Source organism: Balaenoptera borealis, assembly GCF_965194805.1.
Source record: "Balaenoptera borealis genome assembly, chromosome: 3".
Lineage (NCBI taxonomy): Eukaryota > Metazoa > Chordata > Mammalia > Artiodactyla > Balaenopteridae > Balaenoptera > Balaenoptera borealis.
In genome coordinates this window covers 72,090,888-72,111,933 of record NC_138866.1, presented here as the reverse complement: position 1 = coordinate 72,111,933, position 21,046 = coordinate 72,090,888, and the positions used below count along the sequence as shown (strand labels likewise).

The window sequence follows — 21,046 nt, the reverse complement described above, 5'->3', positions numbered from 1 at the left end:
TGTATAACGAAGTGACATCTACACAGGGAAATGGAAGTGCTCCACTAGGATTTTGTCAACACTATAGAGAGCCAGTTTGTACTATGAAGGCCCAAAGCCTCTTTTTTCCCCTCATGTAGAGACATTTTGGTACCGAATTACTGAATTACTTCAAGATGCCACTTGGCATTGCCAACAAATCTAGCTCTGTTTCTTCAGGGGATTAAATGGTGGGGTCATTGTCTTTTTTTTTTTTTTTTAATTTTTATTTATTTATTTACTTATTTATGGCTGTGTTGGGTCTTCGTTTCTGTGCGAGGGCTTTCTCTAGTTGGGGCAAACAGGGGCCACTCTTCATCGCGGTGCGCGGGCCTCTCACTATCGCGGCCTCTCTTGTTGCGGAGCACAGGCTCCAGACGCGCAGGCTCAGTAATTGTGGCTCACGGGCCTAGTTGCTCCGCGGCATGTGGGATCTTCCCAGACCAGGGCTCGAACCCGTGTCCCCTGCATTGGCAGGCAGACTCTCAACCACTGCGCCACCAGGGAAGCCCCTCGTTGTCTTTTAAATTATATTTCTATTAGCAACTCTCAGTAAGTACTTCTGCTATTGCCCTTGGGATGCCAAGCACTTGAGAAATGTAGCCCCAACTCTAAAGATGGAAGCCCTATGTTTGAACCAAGCATTTAATGAGTGAGAATTCAGCAAAGCTGCAGAATCTGCCCTTGAGAACCCCTGACAACTAAACAGTCCGTGGTTTCAACTGATAATCATGCTGTCAGTTAAGCATTTTGTATTTTAAAAACAGCTGGATATTTTTTTTCTCTGTGAATTTCTGTGAAGAGAGTTGGATGCAGAAATTTTTTAAAAGTTGTCTTTTCACATACCAGGAGGCATGAACAATCACCAAGCTGTTAAACGGTAACTACCTGTTCTGCCCGAATTGAAGGGTATACGTATCTTGTGTGAATCATTGCATCTCTCGTGAGCTCTGCCAGCTGTATTTTTTGACTCATTTCCATGTTAATCCCCAATATAGGCTTAAGACGCTTTTGGGGTCATACTTAATAATTATAAAAAGCAACATTTCTGAATCATGAAATTAGGTGTAATTGGAGATTAAACTTGGTTCAAATGAGATGTGTTTTCCATTTTAATCCTTCTTTTAGAAACCTGGCTGTGATAAATGCCAAGCAAGTCTTTGCCAGTTCACAGCAGTAAGAGCACAGAGGTGCCAGGTTCATATAATGTGATCGTTATGTCATAGGACTAGATACATGTAAACAGATCCATCAAAATCTGTCAGTACTTGGGTAGGTGACAAAATTTGGTGTCAGATTTTTTTTCCCCTTCTCCATCACGAAATTGATATCAAAGTTTGAGTGGAACTTGCTTGTGGACAATTTTTAAAAGATGGAATTACGGAGAAGAAAGATCTTTTAAGTCAGAAATCAGATTTCTTTCAGACAGAACCAAAACTGAACTAGGAAAAAACTAAGAAATCTTGCCTATTATAATTTGTCTTATTTTATTTTATTTTTATTTATATATTGTTTATATTGGAGTATATTTGATTTACAATGTTGTGTTATTTTCAGCTGTACAGCAAAGTGACTTAGTTATACATATATCTATTTTTCAGATTCTTTTCCTATATAGGTTATTATAGAGTACTGAGTAGAGTTCCCTGTGCTGTACAGTAGGTCCTTGTTGATATAGCTTGCATTTTTAATATTTAGTGAACGTTTGGAATTAGCAAATTGAAATTTGTGATTCTGACTCATGGAAATCAAGAGTGGAGCTGCTGTGCTGCATAGATGAGAACGGCAACCTGGAATTGCACCACACGGCCCACCACTCTAAAGCCTGTGTCTCTCACATCTTATCACTATGCTGAGGGACAGATTGGAGGCAAGGGTACAGTGGTGGGCAAGTGAGACTCCTTGCTCACCACCCAGCAACCCCATCTCAGATGACTTGTTATATGTGTAGACACACTCAGGAAATGGTTGGACAAGGAGATCTAAAAAGAAATCCAGTTGCTGGCACCAGAGATGGAAGAGAAAGTTTAACAGTTGGAGGAAAACAGCTGTACAACTGAGTTGGGCAGGTTGTGAAGATCTCAGGTTTCATCCCTGACAAATGTCAAGAACTTGCTCTTCAGAACATAAAATGGTAGCATGTAATTTCCTTTGTTATCTAAGAAGACTACCAGTCGATTAGTGAGCATATATTGAACTGCTCACTATGGTTTTAGCAGGTTCTAGATGCCAAGGGTCGAGGGAAAGAATGACGAGAGATGGTATCAATCATTAAAGGTCTTCAAACATTTTGGGGGAGACAGAAGTAATCTAGAGGAGAAAATTCAGGTACAGTAACTGTGCTGTTGTAAGAGGCCAGCCAGAAAAAAAAAACACTGAATTAGGAGTCAGGAGAGGTGAGTTTTACCTCTTACAATCATCCCTCTTTAATACCTTTGAGAGGCTAAAGGGCTCCAGCAACATGGGTCCCAGTTTAAACCCAAAACCCTCACATATCAAGCACCTATAACTTATTGACTAGACCAGGACACCTCTCAGAGTGAAAGAGGGCTTCATGAATAATTATTCTAGGACAGCTAGAATAATTGAGACTGTTCTGGGCAAACCAGGAGGCAAAGTCAGCCTAACTCCTATACTTCTGGACCTCTGGCTGATCTTTTCCATAGATCTCTTCCCAGTGAAAATTCTTTGTCCTTGTAACACATGTATGCTTCTGTTGAGGATACATGGGTATATGCATTACCTTGCTTATACACCAGGAAATAAAGCTGGAAAGAAGAAAACCCAGCAACCCAAAATAGATACTTTGATCCAAGCAAAATCTTCTGGTTACTTTCAAATGCCCCTGACCAGACAGCAACTGAGCAGCATATTTTAAATAATCACTGAGGTAGATTCTAATAAACTAAATTCAAGGAGGTCACTTTTTAGCTTTTAAGCTGAACCTCCTCTTCCTCCCCACCCCACCTCCACCTCTACTGCAACACTCCCCAGCTCCCAACTAGAAGCAGTAGATGGAATCAGAAAGTCTGGCGTGAGTCTCCATTCTGCCTTTCAGCAGCCGGGCAAGTCCCTTAGCCACAGTACCCTCATCTGTAAATACCTACGTGCTTACTCTGCACAGGGGTTTTGCTATGTATACAACATGAACAAAGCTTATGTATGGGCAATGAAGATATGAAATTTGTTTTTTGAAAAAAAAAACAAAAAATGGAGTAACATATGCTAAGTGCTTGTTAGAGAAAACGATAACCACAGGACCTAGAAAAGGAAAGAGATAACTTGAACTTTACCTGGCCCAGGAAGGTGAATAGGGTTTACATGGGGTAGGTAGTGCGTATGTGTGTGTGGTGGTAGGGTCGGTGGACGGCAGCCAGATTGTCTATTTTTCAGTTAATACCAAAGGACGTGAAAAATTCTGTTCTCTAATTTTGACTGGCCAAATTCTATACAATTTGAATCCTATTTTCCCCTCGTATTACCTCAGCCTGTGAAAGTTCAATCTGTAAGACAGATTCGATTAAAACTCCATGCACTTCATGTGTGTGTCACTCATTGAAGTAATCGTGCTCTAAGACAGTTGAGTAGAAATGCCTTTGTCTAAATGGTGCTCGGGCGTAAAACAGTGGCCTTGATGATGTGCTTCATATCGAGGTAGATTTGTAGAGAAGCTTCACGTGTGGATGTGTTGTGTAGTACGTCCACAGCCAACTGCAGATTTATGGGCATCGTTATCCTGTTGTACAGATAGCACCTCCACTGAATTTAATGAGCTGAAATAGGTGAACAGTTCATTCTAATCTTCTGGTGCCTGGGACTCCTGTAGTCCCTGGAATCATAGAACATATGTTTGTCTCTTGTTTCAAAAACCAACGTGCCTTTCTGATAAACAAGTCTCTCTTGAGGGTAATGACATGGGAAGTCGTTTTGAAGACGTTTCCTTCGGTGCATGGATCTGATGCTAACCCAAGGCAGCCACCTGCTGTGAAGCTGAGAGGTGATTTGTCAAACCCAAGATCCGTGGCAGATTTGCTTTAATTGATTCTTGTTCCTTTGCATGAGTTTATTACGTTGAGAATGCCTTAGATTCTCTCACCCACATTTCCTTTACCATTAGGAACAAACATCAGCAAGAAAACTCTTCTGTAGTGCTTTTCGTGATAGCTTTGAGCTGATTCTACTGTGTTTATTCATAATTAGATAAAATGCTCATGAAAGAAGTGTCTAAAACATAACCAGAAGTTTTACCATATTTTTAAACCACTAATAAATAAATTCAGGTAAAGAAGTATAGGCAATAGAACTTTTAAGGTCTCTATTAGAAGCTTTGAAGTTGTACAGGGCTGCATTTATACATAGAAAGCACATTGGTAAAGTAAAATAATTGGTATATTGCAATGGTGGCGCTCCTGGCACTTTGAGTGGGACATCGTATGTACGTGTGCATGTACACACGTCTGTCTAGCTTATTGCAGGACTTTCTGAATCACTGGACTCCACACCCTAGATGCCAGGAGCACACCCCGGTTATTGCAACCTGCAAAACCATCTGAACACAATTCTCCAAATAACTCTTAAGGTATATAATTCATTGTAGATGGTAAAAGAGTAAACACTACTTACATATAAGAAATTTCCTACTTGCAAAGTTTGTTTTCAAAGGTGACTCTGGTGGGTCAAAATGTAGAACACACTTTTCTATAATTTATGTAGAATTCTAATAATTATAATTCTATACTTTATAAAATGAAAGATATAAAAGGATAATCATGTCCCTAGGCTGCTGATACCCTGCCTAGCTTCCTCTACTCATATCTACAACTCCTTCCCCCAAGGTCTTAGACTAAACCCGTTTAATTCCAACATTTAAATCTCTTTTCCTCTTCCTAAATTAGATTCTGAAATTAGATGCTTTGTAAAGTCTCTTTTTAAGGAGTTATATTTCAGGAGTCTGTTGACTTACAACTAGATTTTGGCCCGATGAGAACTTGTTACTGGCTCTAGCAACTTAGTTCTTCTTTCTTGCCAGTTACTGACATGATCCCTGTCTAGCCCTCATATGCTTTCTATCCTGCCTTGCTTCTCTATTTGCTGCCACTGCCAGACTCCTAGATGCTGGTTCCCACTGGCAGATGGGGCCATTTGTTTGCTGCTCATTGTGGAGCCTTTTTGCTATCAAACATCGCGTGGACATCTGGTTATTCCTACTTGCAGGCTGAAGATACCACATCCACCTCCTTATCATTTCTTCCTAAATATGGTTTTAGGTGCTTCCTCACTTACTTCCATTGTTCTGACAGGTCTCCAGCTCCTGCCTGTTCTAGGATGGGCTTGCCTGAGCACCACGCTCAACAGCTGTCTCACTCTACTGTAGATGTGGTGCAGCCGGAATCAGGGACCCAGATGTAAGAAACAGGGAAGCAAGGCTGTTGCAGTACCGTAATTAAACAAAACTGAAAGCAACTTGAATAAGAAATAGTTGCTTAATCTTGAAAGCTTGTGCTTAGAGTAGTCTTAATTAGAGGAAAAGAGGAGATACATGAAAATTATTTTAAAAATTTGAATTATCTGAGCCTCGTAAGGCAAGTTCTTCAGAAATAATGGCAATGACTATTACAGTTAATTTCCCTTCGGAACTTATGGATTTACTCTTCCTTCATATAGAAATATCATTAGCACTACTCTTAGGCTGATCAACCATAATTAGGATAATCTTTCGCCTTACAAATGAAAAGATTTTTTTTTCCCCCCTAGGATAACTGGGCAAAAAAAAAAAAAAAAAAAAAAGAATAGCGAGTGGAATGAAGAAAAGCATTAAAAATAAATGTGTATGGGTGAGTGAGCAAAACTTTAAGAGCCTGATGGGAAGATGGGAATAGCAGATAATGCACCTAAATATTTATTGTTTGGGGGGGAGGAAACATCTTGTTTTATTCACTTAATATACATCCATGTTACAGAAACCAAAAAAGACAAAACAAAAGTAATTAAAATGGACTCTCCTTTACACCTTTTTACTCCCGCTGACCCAGCTGCCTTCCCCATTTGTTAGATACACAAGGAATCTAACAAATGTTAGATTCCTTGTGTATCTTTCCAGATAAATTCTATGCATACACTTGCATTCGTAGGTATGTAAGCATTAATACACACATGTGAATTAAATATGTGGATGAATTTGTGTTTAATGGGTACTGACGTCTCTAAGGACTGGAAGACTCTTGTCAAGATATTTAGTAAAAACAAATAAACAAACAAAAAAATGATGTTAGGCTTCATTGTAAACCTTGTTAGAATCATATTTCTTTATAGTCTCATCTTTCAGTTACAGCCCTATGCCATCATTATTGTGGATAACATCAGTGAAGTGATGGTTCCATTGACCTTACCTCTGTCTGCCTGCTCCCTCTGGAGAGACAGGTGCCTCCTGATATGGGGCCTTGTGCCATCTTTGGCCACACATTTTCTAATGAGTTTAATTTGAACCAGTTTCCCTCCTTACTTGCAGTACAGCTGTTATCCTGGGATTCCTCTTTACACATCACCCTGGAAATTATCTCCACTGTTCTCTTGGGTTGGATATATTATTTCTTATGTTTTGTATATTCCTCTTAGTTTACTTCTGCATTTTGGTGGAATACTATGACCAGTGATTTCCTGAGAAGGGATATGTGACAGATAATTTTGATAAATTTGAGATCTTGTATCTTTTTTTTTTTTAATATTGCTTTCCCTCTTTTTTTTTTTTTTTTTTTTTTAATAGGGAGCATTTTCTTTTTTCAAATTTTATTTATTTATTTTATTTATGGCTGTGTTGGGTCTTCGTTTCTGTGCGAGGGCTTTCTCTAGTTGTGGCAAGTGGGGGCCACTCTTCATCGCGGTGCGCAGGCCTCTCACTATCGCGGCCTCTCTTGTTGCGGAGCACAGGCTCCAGACGTGCAGGCTCAGTAACTGTGGCTCACGGGCCCAGTTGCTCCGTGGCATGTGGGATCTTCCCAGACCAGGACTCGAACCCGTGTGCCCTGCATTGGCAGGCAGATTCTCAACCACTGCGCCACCAGGGAAGCCCGAGATCTTGTATCTTTGTATATGTCTTTAGTTTACTTTTCTACCTGACTTGTATGAATCTATGTTGGAAGTTATTTCCTTCAGAATTTTGAAGGTGTTCTATTATCTTCCATGTCCCAGTATTTCTGATAAGTCAGAAACCATTCTGATGCTTATTATTATTTGTATGTGACCTGTTTTTTTTTTAACTCCAGAAAGCTTTTAGGATCTTCTGTGTGTTCTCAGTGTTTTGAAAGTTGACAATGATGTGACTTAGAGTGGGTCTTTTTTCCATCTATTGAGCATTTGATGATTCCTTTCAATGTAGAGACTCAGGTCTATTAGTCCTGGGGAATTTTCATGAGTGATTTCATTTATGATATCCTCCCCTGTTTTTGCTCTCTGGAACTCTTACTCAGACTATGCTAATATTTGGATATTACATCAACTGTATTTGTTCTTCAATTTTTTCCCTCTATTTTTTTAAAGAGAAATATATATATATTTTTTTTGGTTAATTAATTAATTAATTTATTTATTTATGGCTGTGTTGGGTCTTCATTTCTGTGCGAGGCCTTTCTCTAGTTGTGGCAAGCGGGGGCCACTCTTCATCGTGGTACGCAGGCCTTTCTCTAGTTGTGGCAAGCGGGGGCCACTCTTCATCGTGGTACGCAGGCCTTTCACCGTCGTGGCCTCTCTTGTTGCGGAGCACAGGCTCCAGACGCACGGGCTCAGTAGTTGTGGCTCACGGCCCCAGTTGCTCCGTGGCATGTGGGATCTTCCCAGACCAGGGTGCGAACCCGTGTTCCCTGCATTGGCAGGCAGACTCTCAACCACTGCGCCACCAGGGAAGCCCCCTCTCTTTATTTTTTCTACTCTATTTTCCTTGTGAATTTCTCTAATGTGTCTTCTAATTATCCTATTGATTAAAAATATTTTTTTGTTATGTTTTTAATTTCCAAGATCATGATGCTTCATGGATGTAATATCTCCTTATTGTTCTGAGGATATTAACCATAGATTGATTGTAAGCTTTTTTTCTCTCTGAAAAATCTCTATTCTAAGTTTTTTCCTGTTTGTTTTCATCTTTATCTTCCTTGTTAACTGATTTCATCAAATGTTCGTTGATCCTTGGGTGTCTGCTCAGAATTAAAAGTGAATCTACAGTTCTTATTGAATGTGTGGGGTTTTGAGTTTCAGTGTAAGGTGATTTGACCCTTATGTCCTTGTTACCTTGTTCTCTGAGGTTACCCAGAGAAGCTGGCCCTAGTTGGCTCCTGCTTGGGGAATAGAGGTCTGGCTTCCAAAGTTGTGGGAAAGTAAAGCCAAGGGGCTGAAGGTCTCAGCACCTAGAACAAAGAATTCAATATGCCTTTGGTACCTTAATTACCCTTTACGTATGGTACCCAATGCTTCAGTTGTGCCCCAGTCAGTCCAAGGTTCAGAAACCCTGACTCACCCTCCTAAAGATAAAACTCGAGGATTCTGCTGGTATTAGGAAGAGACAGTCATTTGTCAGCATGCTGTGGGGAAAGGGTCTAATTGTTGCTCAAACGACTGTAATAAATTTTTCCTTATTTTAGCCTCTGTCTCCATTGCTCACAGTTCCAGCTGTAGCTGGAATTTACAGTGCAAATTATGTTATTTATCGGCTTTCCCCACTATTGACTTCAGGTTCCCCTGCCTTGGGCCTGTAAGTCAGTTTTGTCTCATGATCTGTTTTCCATCTTCTAAAATTATGTTACTGTTTTCTCCAGTACTTCCTATTCTTGTGGATTTATGTCTTAAAAAAAAATCCCTTTATTGTAGTTTAATGGGGTTGGATGAGGAAGTGAAATTATATGTATGTATTAAACCGTCCATCTTAACAGGGAAGCCCATCGGTGGTTATTTGGGATGGTGGGTTTGTGTTAGAATTCATTTTAATTTGCATATTTTGTATTCTGAATCTTCTATACTTGTTAAGGTTTTACTTTAGTATATAACAAAACACAATCCAATAAGTATTACTTTGAAAATTATAAAAAATTTTCTACTACCAAAGATAGAAATCACTTAGGTAAAATACACAGAGTTACATGTATGTAAAGAGTGGAATCACTGTATGATCTCCTGGGGAAGAAATGAGATGATTTGGGGCAGTCTTTGTAGCTACCACTAGATGGTGCCATTGACCAAAGTCAGCTTGGTTGTGGTTTAGGTTTCAGGGAGAGGGGCAGGGGTGGTGTTTTGAGGTCTGTCAGGGTTGAGGGACATCACATATCAACAACCTTTCTGTGTACGGTCTTTATGTAAGTTTGACATACTTTTTATTTTGGTACATTTGGTCTGTCCATTCTCAGATATAGAATGAGTGTTGGTGGCAGTTTCTCTGTTGTTGCTTGTATTAGCTGCTCTGGGATTTTTGCCTTGAAGGTAAAATTTAAATGACATGTTACATTCAGCAGGAACACTCTTAAATGTGTTGAGAGAGCTTCTTTTGATTAATCATGGTGATAATGAATGCAGGAGAAAAAGCTGTTATAAATCCACCCACAATTCTTAAATTCTCATTTGTTAAAGTCTGGTGTTTTCTCTCTTGATTATTTTATTTATTTCTGCTAGGGATACCAGGTGGTTCTTGAATTGCACAATAATTGAAAATACCTCAGGTGAAGGGAAAACAAAAAGCAGTGCTGCTAGCTGGTGCTAAGTATGATCTGAGGCTTATATCCTTAAAGTAAGATAAACGCCCAGGGTTGGGAGCCCAACTTCTCACTATCTTTACAGATATCTTTTTATTTGCTTTGTTAAAAGCTTCTTTTTGTTAAAATAAAATCAAGATAGCTCTTGGCATTTGTTTATTTTTAACCAATTTTCATTTGGTTAAATGCTGGTTTAATTAAATATAACTAAAGTTAAGTTTATATAAATCCATACAGGGTCATTGAAAGGGCTCAATACCTGTATAAAAAGGCCATGACTGAGGCTGACCATTTCAGGCTCAATTTTATAGACGCTGATAACAATATGACTCACGTAGATTCACAGAATCCTCTGAATCTCAACAATTTCTAAATTTCCCTTTTAATTTTTTTCCCCATCCTATTCTTTATGGGAGAATGAGCTAATGTAGCTAGTAAGAAACAAATTAGCTAAAAGGGGTGGAAAGCAGGTTATAAGAATGCAGGTAATACTCAGGTGCAGATTGGACAAAACGTGTCTGGGAATACACAGACCAAATAACATATAAATGAAGGATGAATTGAAAAATCTGAACACAAATTGTACAGTTTATGTGGTTTATTGAAACTATGGTTTTGACTTTATCCTTTTCCTTGCTCACCTTCTCTTTCACGTTTAAAATGGAAATTAAATATGAATGAAATGTTGGTCCAAGGCTGTCTGAAATGAATTAGATTGAAAGGATAAGAAAGATATAGTTCCTAAATATTTCTTGATTAAAGCTTAAAGGAAATGGGAACCAGGGAGAGGAATGGGAACAGTATATTTGGTGTCTTGTGTTATATGAAGTTTATTTACAGATTATGCTGTTGTGGTTCAAGGTGCAAAATTTTATCCCCCCAAACACCACTACCACTTGGCAGATATGCTTTATGACTGATTTCCTTACATTTTTCTTATATTGTCCATCTTTTTACCTTATTCTACTTTCTGGGAGAATATTTAAAATTTATTTTCTATGCAGTCTATGGACATTTTTGTTTCTGCTATCATATTTTTAATTTTTAAGAGCTGTTCCCTGATCTCCACCCACCCCCCCCCATAGCATACATACTCTTCTCACTTCATCTGAGGATATTAAAGGGCTTTTTTTTTTTTTTTTGGAATTTTCTTTGTATCCTTACATTATCTCTTTTCCACCTGAATTCCTTATATGTGTTCACATATAAGGAATACGTGTGTGTGTGTGTGTGTGTGTGTGTGTGTGTGTGTGTGTGTGTTCTGGATTTTATGTTTTCTCACTCTACTGATGATTCTGAATGCTTTGCATCCAGAATCTCATTTAATCTTTACAACAACCTTATGAAGTAGAAAGCTTACCGTTCTATTTAACAGATAAGAACAGTGAGCTGAAGAAAGGCTAATAAACCTGTCCACAGTCACACACTTAGTAAATGTTGGAATCAGGATGTAAGCCCAGGCCCACAATCGCAAACATCTTGAGTCTTGTCTGCTCATGTGTATCGAAGTATGAAATGCCAAGACACTATGTGAAAACTGTGTGCATAGCTGGAGCCCCTCAGATGCTGGGCTTCTGTCGGGGTACAGGGCAGGAACCAAATGATCTCCTGAAGGGTCCTGTCCTGGCATCTGTAGACGTCTCCTCAGAGAGAAACCCTTTGGTTGCTTGTGTTGTGGGATTGCGTGTCTGGGAAAGGGGCTAGTGGCACCACTGTTCAGTATGCAGATGGCTTTTGGCCTAGTGGTTCACTCTTTCCCTCCACTGTGCCTGGTTTTCCCACATTTGGAGGCTTCCTTATCTTATTTTTCTAGAACATAAAACGTCGTGCTTCTGTGGTGATGGGGGAAGGGTCGTCACCTGACTACATAGGGTGAGAGGGAAGAACTGGGGGTCCACGTCTTCCATATATAGACTTTCAATTGGCCCCATTTTCTTCCCATCCCTCAACCCATCTTTAGTGGTGTGTGCTGCTCCTAGTTCCTGAGTCTACCCTAAATTCTGAGGTGTAAATTTGTGTATTAGTTTCCTATTTCTGGTGTAACAAATTACCACAAACTTAGTGGCCTAAAAAGACACAGATTTATTATCTTACAGTTCTGGAGGTCAGAAGTCCAAAGTGAACCTTAATGGGGCTAAAATCAAGGTGTTGGCAGGGCTGCATTCCTTCTGGTGGTTCCAGGGCAGAATACATCTCCTTGCTTTCTCTGGCTCACAGAGGCTGCTTGCATTCCTTGGCTTACGGCCCCTCATCACTCCAACCTCTGCTTCCCTCATCACATCTCGCTCTGCCTCTCCGGTCTCCACCTGGATAATCCAGGCCACTATCTCCATCTCAAGATCCTTAACTTAATTGCATCTGCAAAGTCCCTTTTGCCATGTAAGGTAACATATTACAGTTCTGGACGTTAGAACGTGGATGGGGGCGGATTTAGTTTCCCACAATCCGCGGGCTTCTGACTTTCTCCTCTGCAGCCAGTTTGTTTACATTTTGCTCACCTGCGGTCAGGTACCACTTGTCTATTTGCTTTTCATCCTCCGCAATGTGGTTGACATATCCTGTCTTCTGTTGTCTCCTCTTCCATACTCTGTTTTTATGGGTTTATACCTTTAACAGACAGTCTTCTACTCTCATTTTCCAGGCGTGTCAAATTTCCATTTTTAACTGGAAATCCTCATTCACTTTACGGATAAGAAATTTCAGATGCAGAAACATTACATGACTTGCCTGAAGTCATAAAGATAATTAGTGGCAGAAATGAATCTTTGTTTAAGAACAGAAACAATTCCAGTAAGGCAAAGAAAACGGAACTTCAAAGTTGAAATAGCTCGCTGGAAAGAAACCACATTTGTGCCTATTGAAAGATTTAGGGTGTTATTTTCCTAATCAAGAGATTTTTCAGAGCTGACTTCTTTGTTATCATTTCAAAGATAGGAATGTGGCTCATGTCTCACAGAACTATTGAGAGTTAATGATAAAAGTTTCTCTGAAAGACTTAGAGTGCTTCTGTATAAATATAAGCAAGCCCATTGTTATTCAGTGAAAGCTAGCAATATCTTCTTGATGTTCATTTATAAAAAAAAGTCAGACAAATGTGAGTTACATATGGGCAAGAAATAACTTGGAATTCAATTTAATTAATTCCTAGAACATTGTTCAGAGGACTGTGAATCTACATTTTCAAGCCAGAATTGACTAAATTCTCTGTTCCATAACTCAATAAATAAACTAAGCTTTCACTTGAGAGAAAGAAAGCTGTAAAGTGGGGAGGAAAACAACAAAAAGTATTTCCAGGCATCTGTTCACTTTGGTGTGTTCTAAAATAGAATTTCCAGGCAGACAATGCAATTATAATTGGTAAGGGTATGTAGACCCCTATACTGAAGAATGTTAACTAGCTTTCTCCCTTACCTGAGTGCCTTTCAGTCTAAAATGAAAGACTTATGTCTTTATCTGCCTAGGGATTTGTAAAGAAGGGGAGATGAAGCCAAACATAGAAGTAGAGAGGTAGATACTGAAATTATCTCTATGAATGAAAAAGAGTTCATGAATTTGCTCTTAAAATAAACATTTGAGTTTGAACATCTTTATAACTGTCTTAATTAATGATTTCTCCACAACAAGGTTCATTCACTCTTCCTTTCCTGTCTCGGATGGGCATTCTCACATTCTAGAACCCGTTTTTGTGCAGCAGGAGACCACAGTTCAGAGCACAGTCACTCACTGCGGAGAAGGATAAAGCCTGGGAGTCCTGGGCCGACACTTATTTTAGTGTCTTGCTAAGCGCATATTCCATGGCTCTTAGGTTATGGCCGTAGATTATTACTAGGCACCTAACTCCTGTCATATTCCAAAAGGAATGACCCTAGGCTTCAAATTTATTTCTAAGTTGAGACTCGACTCTGCTTTTTTGTTTAACTGTAGCCTACAGTTCTTGCACTGAACGAACAGATAAGGAAAAGAGAATACCAGCATGCTGAGAGGAAGGAAAATAAGTTCCCCAAAATCTCCTGGTTTTTACTCGAAGTCCATGTATAGATGAAGGCAGACACCAGGGCTGGTTTGGGTTTCTCTGTGGAAATAGAGGTAGGTGGTGGGCTCTGCCCAGCTAACTGGGATGTGATGGAGTTGAGGACTCACTACCCCTAAATATGGCATGTTGGCATGTTGACTATTTTATGCTGAAGGAGTTTGAGAAAATGGCAGAAGCAGGAAGGTCACCTTGACCTTCTCCTCATCCTTCTCCCCTGAGACAGGTCATAAAACTCTCAAGTGAGAGGTGCCCTCCCTGGAGGAAAGTAACATCCTTATTTCTGAAGACAAAGGGACACCGAGAAGAATCTAAACAAACAGGCCTTTGCTAAATTTCCCACAGTTTGCTACACTTACGTCATGCTATGTGACCTATCATATTGCTACATGACTATCCACTCTACATTAACCGAGCATAAATATTCTCAGTTTTAACTGTTCCTTTAGGTCTTCATTTCCTCATGAGGACTCCATGCCATGTAAAACATATGGGATAAATGTGTATGCTTTTCTCCTGTTCATCGGTCTTTGTCAGTTTAATTTGCAGACCCAGCCAGGGACCCTAAGAGGATCAAGGAAAACTTTTTCACTCCCTGTAGGTGAATCTTTGAGTCAGGGCACACTTGATATTTTCGAAGATGTAAATGCTTCTGACTAAGGAAGAAAGCAGATAAACACAGGAAAAGAATGCCCAACTTTCAACACTTTTCTGTAGAACTAGCCGTTCTTTGACTTGCCTTGTCCCATTGACAGATTGAGCAAGCACAATGAGTTTATGTGCTTAAAGTTGAACAGAATTATCAAAAGAGCTGTTTTATCTATATACATTTTAAGAGCAGGAATGCAAGAGTATCAGGTTATTTAATGGTTAGTCTTTAACTTCTCTTCCCCCACCCCCTTTGGTCCAGGCTTTCTGTGTGTAAGTTAAAGAAGCTAGTTTGCTGTAGCTGGGAGAAGAGATTAGAAAATTTTCCTTATAGCTTTTCATGTCTGCAGACTCCCTAGATAAGAATGATAATAACTAATAACACACAGCGCTCATCATGGGCCATGGACACTTCTAAGGTCTCTGTTTCTTGTGACAACCCCATGGAATATGTCCAGATAATCCCCCCTTTATAGAGAGAAAATGGAGGCAAAGAAAGTTCATTCCCTTGCCCCAGGTCACACAGCAAGGACAGAAAACAGATTTGAATGCAAGCATTCTGACACCTGAAACTTTGCTTTTGACCAGTATCCATAGAGCCTTGTTAAAAGAGGGAAGAAGTAAAGCAATATTCTTTCATAGACCTGATGCTTTAGTCAAACTTGATTAGATGTTCTTCCTGTACACATCTTATAATTTCTCAACTCTGTACCTTTACTCATGTTTTTCCCTGTTCAAAATGCCTTTTAAACTATACTTTCTTCTGTTCTGTTAACCACCGCCCTGCCCCGAACCCCAGCTCAAACAGTATCCAGTTCAAGAGCTTTCCTAAGCCCCTTAGTAGGAATTAATCTCTTTTTCTGGATTTCTGATCCCTGGATATTTTCAGGGCATTTACATCTTCGAAAATACCAAGTGTGCCCTGACTCAAAGATTCACCTACAGGAAGTGAAAAAGTTTTCCTTGATCCTCTTAGGGTCCCTGGCTGGGTCTGCAAATTAAACTGACAAAGACCAATTAACAGGAGAAAAGCATACACATTTATCCCATATGTTTGTTTTACATGGCATGGAGTCCTCATGAGGAAATGAAGAGGCATTTTATGTTTTCCTCTTTACTAGTACTTATTATTCTCTACTTTTTATTTATTTGATCTTCCCTATTAAATTGTAAATTACTTGAAAACAGAGCCACTTATTTTTGCATCCCTTTATGTTCCTGGCATAGACTGTGCCCATGGTAGATGCTCACAAGTTTCTTTGATACGACCAATAAACATTTCCAAATGGTGCTTACTTCGCTTTAGGGAAAATTGAAGCCACGGGCGATGATTCACAAACACCTTTTTGTGTGTCTAGACATGATTGCTTCCTGTATAGTTGTCTCATTGGGTCAGTGATGTTATTTTCAGAAAGATGTCCGTGGATATAGTTACAGGCCTGAAGTTTATTTAATGGCAAAAAATAGATTTTCTGAGATGGGTATGTAAGGCAAGAGAGAACACAGGGATTAGACAGAGATGTGGCTTCCCCAGTCTTCCAAAATTTCCTTTAGGGAATGGCTCTTTCACAGAGCATGGAAGAGGTGGTAGGGGAGGCTTATAGGGACTGCTCAGTTGTTCTCCTGTTGTGTGGCGTGTTGTCAATTAAAGCAAGGAAATAAATTTTGGCCAAATGATGAAACACTAGTAAGAACGAGCCCTGGCCTGCTCAGTTGTTGGCTTCATTTCATTCAACCTGTGTTTTTGCCTGAATATGCTTTTGTATTTGCATTCGCTTTTCATTTCTCCTTCTCTCCCTCCCATTTCCTTATAAAACTTTCATGTTCATTCTAATGAGCTTTCCTCCTTATACCCAGTGTTTATTCAAAGGTCTGCTGCTCTTAGGACTATTTTGTCTTTCCAACATCCTGGGAACGTTTTCCCTCTCTGGTTTTTCTCCTGCTTCAGTTGTCTTTTTTTGGTCCCATTTCTTTTTTTTTTTTTTTTTTCAAGGATTGTAGCCTGAGTCAATAGTGGGAACACTTTCTTCTTCGCAGCTTTCCTTCTTCCCTCAGAAAAACATTTCCCAGTTTGAATATGAATAGGGTCTGCAAAGAAAAACCTGTAACTTCAAAACATTCAGGAAATGAGAAGGGGAGAGCTGGATGTTGGTGATCAGGAGGGCAAGTAAACAACATATCATCCTGAAAAACCTTCAATAATCTTGGAGCAAGTGCCTATTTTGTGACAAATGACACTGAAGGAAGTAGGAGAGAGGGTACTTAACTCTTAAGATATTGTCTCCTTCCAAACCATCAAAAATTATAGACAATACAGTCTTGTCTATGGAAAGGAGATGATTTTGTTGCATAATGCAATATGTTTTTGTCTAGTGCTGTAAGCCTTCTGTGATTTTAAAAATGAATTGTTGCTTTAGAGAAATTTGTTTTGAATGGTCCTACTGAAAAAAGAATTCATATAACCAGTTTCTTTTTTTTTAATTTTTATTTTATATTGGAGTATAGTTGATTTACAGTGTTGTGTTAGTTTCAGGTGTACAACAAAGTGATTCAGTTATACAAATATCATGTGATATCACTTATATGTAAAAAAAAAAAAAAAGAGATACAAATGAACTTATTTACAAAACAGAAACAGACTCACAGACTTCGAAAACATGGCTAACCAGTTTCTTCTTTAATCAGGTCACTTTTCTACCATGACTAGAGTATATAAGTTTCACCTTATCACAAGCATACTTCATTTTCCACTATGGTAGAATTCTGTATGACTTGGTTTCCTGCATGAAATTGGCTGCAGTTTAGTTCAAAACACCTGCCTAAAATGAATACATCACAAGTAATAAAAGTTTGATGTCATATGACTAGCTTTCCATTATGTTTCACATTAGAATTCATTACAAAGCTGTTTAGGAAGAGTCACAAATTTGTGTTTTAGACTCAGGCTTTTACTGGCCATTTTTCAGGCCTTAACTCTTGGCTGTGCTGGTGCTCAGGGGCACGTGGAAGTCTTGCTTAACGTGGTCAGTGAGACTGGAGAAGGAAGGAGACATCCTTCATTCTTTCCAAATATTGAATACTTTAGGGAAGTGGGTGAGTGTAACATCTCTACATATGCCACTTGGCATTGCCAGGTGTATTTTTTTAAATACACAAACTAGGTTGGGGTTAACAGATGTAAGCTTTTATATATAGAATGGATAAACAACAAGGTCCTACTGTATAGCACAGAGAACTATATTCAATATTCTATGATAAACCATATTGGAAAATAATATTTAAAAAAAAGAAAAAATGTATATATCTATAATAGAATCACTTTGCTGTACAGCAGAAATTACACAACATTATAAATCAACTGTAGTTAATACATACGTACATACACAAACTTGTAAACTGTTACCAAGAGATGGGTTTCTTATGTTTCGGTGTATATGCTTTAGTATACACTAGGAATGAAAGCACGTAACTCAGATTGGGACTTGAACCCACACGCTGGGATTCAAACCCAGCCAAAACCCAGATTGGGACTTGAACCCACGCTCTTTTAATTGAGATCATACCTGGTCTCAAGACTTAATGAAGTTCAGGTTCTTGATGTCTCATTGCAGAAAGAATTCAGTGAGAGACAAAGTGATAGGTAGGAAGTGGATTTATCTAGAGAGAAACACACTCCACAGACAGAGTGTGGGCCATCTCAGAAGGTGAGAAAGGCACCAGGGTATGGGGTTGTCAGTTTTTATAGGAGTGAGTAATTTCATAGGCTAATGAGTGGGAGGAATATTCCAGCTATTTTAGGAAGGGGCGGGGATTTCCAGGAATTGGGCCACCTCCCACTTTTTGACCCTTATGGTCGGTCTTGGAACTGTCATGGTGCCTGTGGGTGTGTCATTTAGGTGATGTGTTTCCACGAGCGTATACTGAGGCTCAAGGTCTAGTGGAAGTCAACTCGCCTGCCATCTTAGATCAATTTGGTTCTAATCAGTTTATGTCGTGTCCTCGGGCTATGTCATTCTTTTAAAGGTTGTGCCCTGCCCCCTTCCGTCCTGTTTCAGGAGTATATGCTAGAAATGAGAAATCTCTCTTCACTTTACGGACCTAGGGGTATAATTTTAATTGGTAGGAACAAAATAAGAGTGGCTGAAGAATAGAGTGAGACCATTTAGCACAGCCAGATGGATGTTTCCAGTTGGATGTAAGAGTCAAAGGAGTGCAAGTAATATTTTCAGGGCAGCCAATGAAGCCAATGACTGGTGTAGGCCTGGCCTGAAATAAGGAAAAGGAACCCAAATGAAGGTGATGAAGAGCAGTGGCTGTGCAGGGCTTTTAACTCTGGGGTGCCTGGCTAATTTTATCAGAGAGAGTGAGAGGCAGGTACTCAACAAATACTGAGTTCAGAATCAGATTTCCACAAGACTGGCTGGAACCTTTATCAGGGTTCAGGAATCGACAGAACTCCTTTGTAATGAGAGACATTGACAAGTTTTATACCATTTTAACTGAAGTCAGAGGTCACTTAGTGGTCTAAAACTCTAATGAATAAAAACATACTCACAAAGTACTTTTAGTGAGTATCTCTTATTTTTAAAAACAGTCCATTTTCAGGATTTTACTTCATCATGAACATTACAGATTTTGGAGAATCTCATCATCCAGATGTTTAAAAAATTTTCTTTCTAGTATTTAAAAAATTTTTTTGTGCGTATATGTGTATGTAGATATTTTATATATTTTATCAATTATTCTTTAAATCCTACTATACACATTTAGGTTGATTTTTGACTTTTAAGTGTTAAAACTATGATGGCATGAGCAACTTTTTGCACAAAGCTTTGTGTTTAAAATTATTTCTTTAGGCAGAATGACTATAAATAGAATCATCGCTTTAAAGGCTATAAGCAATTTCAGGCCGTTGATGCATACTGCTGTTTTTGCTTTCCCAGAAAGGGTAAATTAATTTACGCTCTATCAGCCAAAGAGAATTGCCCGCTCTACTGTACCCTTATCAGCAGTGGGCATTATCTTCTTTTTTAATCTGTGCTAATTTGGTTATTATCCTTTTAATTTGCATTTTGTGTTCTTACTTAGATTGAATGTTTTTATATACGTTTATTGTCCCCTTACATTTCTTTTTTGAAAAATTTTACTCCCTGTTGAAATGTGGGAAAATAGTCCTGGTACATTTCATCTGCTCATTAAGAGTTCTTAGTTTTTAGTTTTTTTTTTGTTTTTTTTTTAAGAATAGGAAGACTAGTTCTTATAATGATTCTGCACGTCTGAATATAGTGAGGACTTTAGCTTAATTCTGATTGATGTTACCTTAACTCTCACAACAACTACAACCCATCTCCAGGATGATCAAAAGCATGTGTTAAATGCCTGGCTTCACATGGCATTGTGTTAGGGGCAAAGTAAAAGCAGTTTATCCAGCCACATGTCCTGCCAACTCCCAAGCTTGGTCCTTGTTGAAATAATAGCTGGTAAATTACTGCATTCATTTTGAAAACGAGTTATTCAGTGCCCAGTATCTGGAAATATAAATGAGTACTTTGGTGACTTTGAGATTCAAGTGACTTTACATACTTCCCTTATTTTTCCCCTGCTTTTCAGCTTTGCCGTACAACATTGTACCCTGATAGGCAGGTGCAAACTGAAAACCATCCGCCAGGCATCCACAATTTCGTGTCAATTACCCTCCCACCTAAAGATATGTTACTCACCACCCAGAATGAATCAGGAACCCCAGCTTTAAATAAAAGAATTTTTTGTTTCAACTTGGACAACACTTCCCACTTAAACATTCCTCCATACCCACTCAGTTGAATATCCCTCTGGATTATGAGAATGTTACTAGGTTCCAGCCCCTTGACTTTGGGCTCTGAGCTTCTTCAACCTTGAACTGAAAACTTCCCCTGGGTTGTTGGCTAGTGAATGTCTTTCCAAAGCCATCCAAGCCGTGCTGCCACATGAGAGCTATTTTAAGGTCTCTCATAGAGTCCACGATGTATTTCTGTGCTCTAGCAGACACTCTCAAAGCCTCTGTGTTTGTGGCCAGACAGGTCACCCTGTGCCTGGGATCCCATATCGTTCATGCAGCGAACAGAGACGCTGACCACCCTGGGGTGAGCACACCAGGGCTGCTGGCCCGAGCAGGGACCCACTGAGCCAGATTGACCCTGACCCTTGTGACCATAAGACTTCAGCCACATCCCTTAGTTTCACTTTCCTTATCTGCAAAATAAGGGAAGCAGGAGGAGATGGAGCAAAGGTTTCTCCCATCTGTACAGATGAATGACTCTGACTCTGCTAGCCTTTGTAAACTTAATTTTTTTTTTTACTTCTTAATCCTTTTACCCCAGAACATTAGTAAATTATTTTAATAAACATTTTAGACTTCCTAGTGTGTGCCAACCATAAGCATAAATCAGGAATTTACTTTTTCTTCTACAGAGCAAATAAAAATTTCCTTAAAGTATAAAGAATCAGAGAGGCTCTGCAATCACATGGTGAAGTCATAGTTCTCAGCTTTGGGCTGTGAGGCTGTGAACCTAGATGGAGGTGGAGCCACAACAGTAGATAACAGCCAGAGAACGTTCAGGTATCGTGGCTGAAATTCGGC

At 39.3% G+C, this 21,046-nt stretch overlaps 1 long non-coding RNA gene across 1 annotated transcript in view; it reads right to left on the bottom strand.

Annotated features, from left to right (window-relative positions):
- Window positions 1–223: 223 nt before the first annotated feature.
- The window catches only part of LOC309625150, a 250,479-nt gene continuing 229,656 nt past the window's right edge, over window positions 224–21,046 (bottom strand). Inside the window, exon 2 of the long non-coding RNA XR_014242357.1 lies at window positions 224–329. This is a non-coding gene — a long non-coding RNA (uncharacterized lncRNA). The remainder of the gene's footprint in view (window positions 330–21,046) is intronic.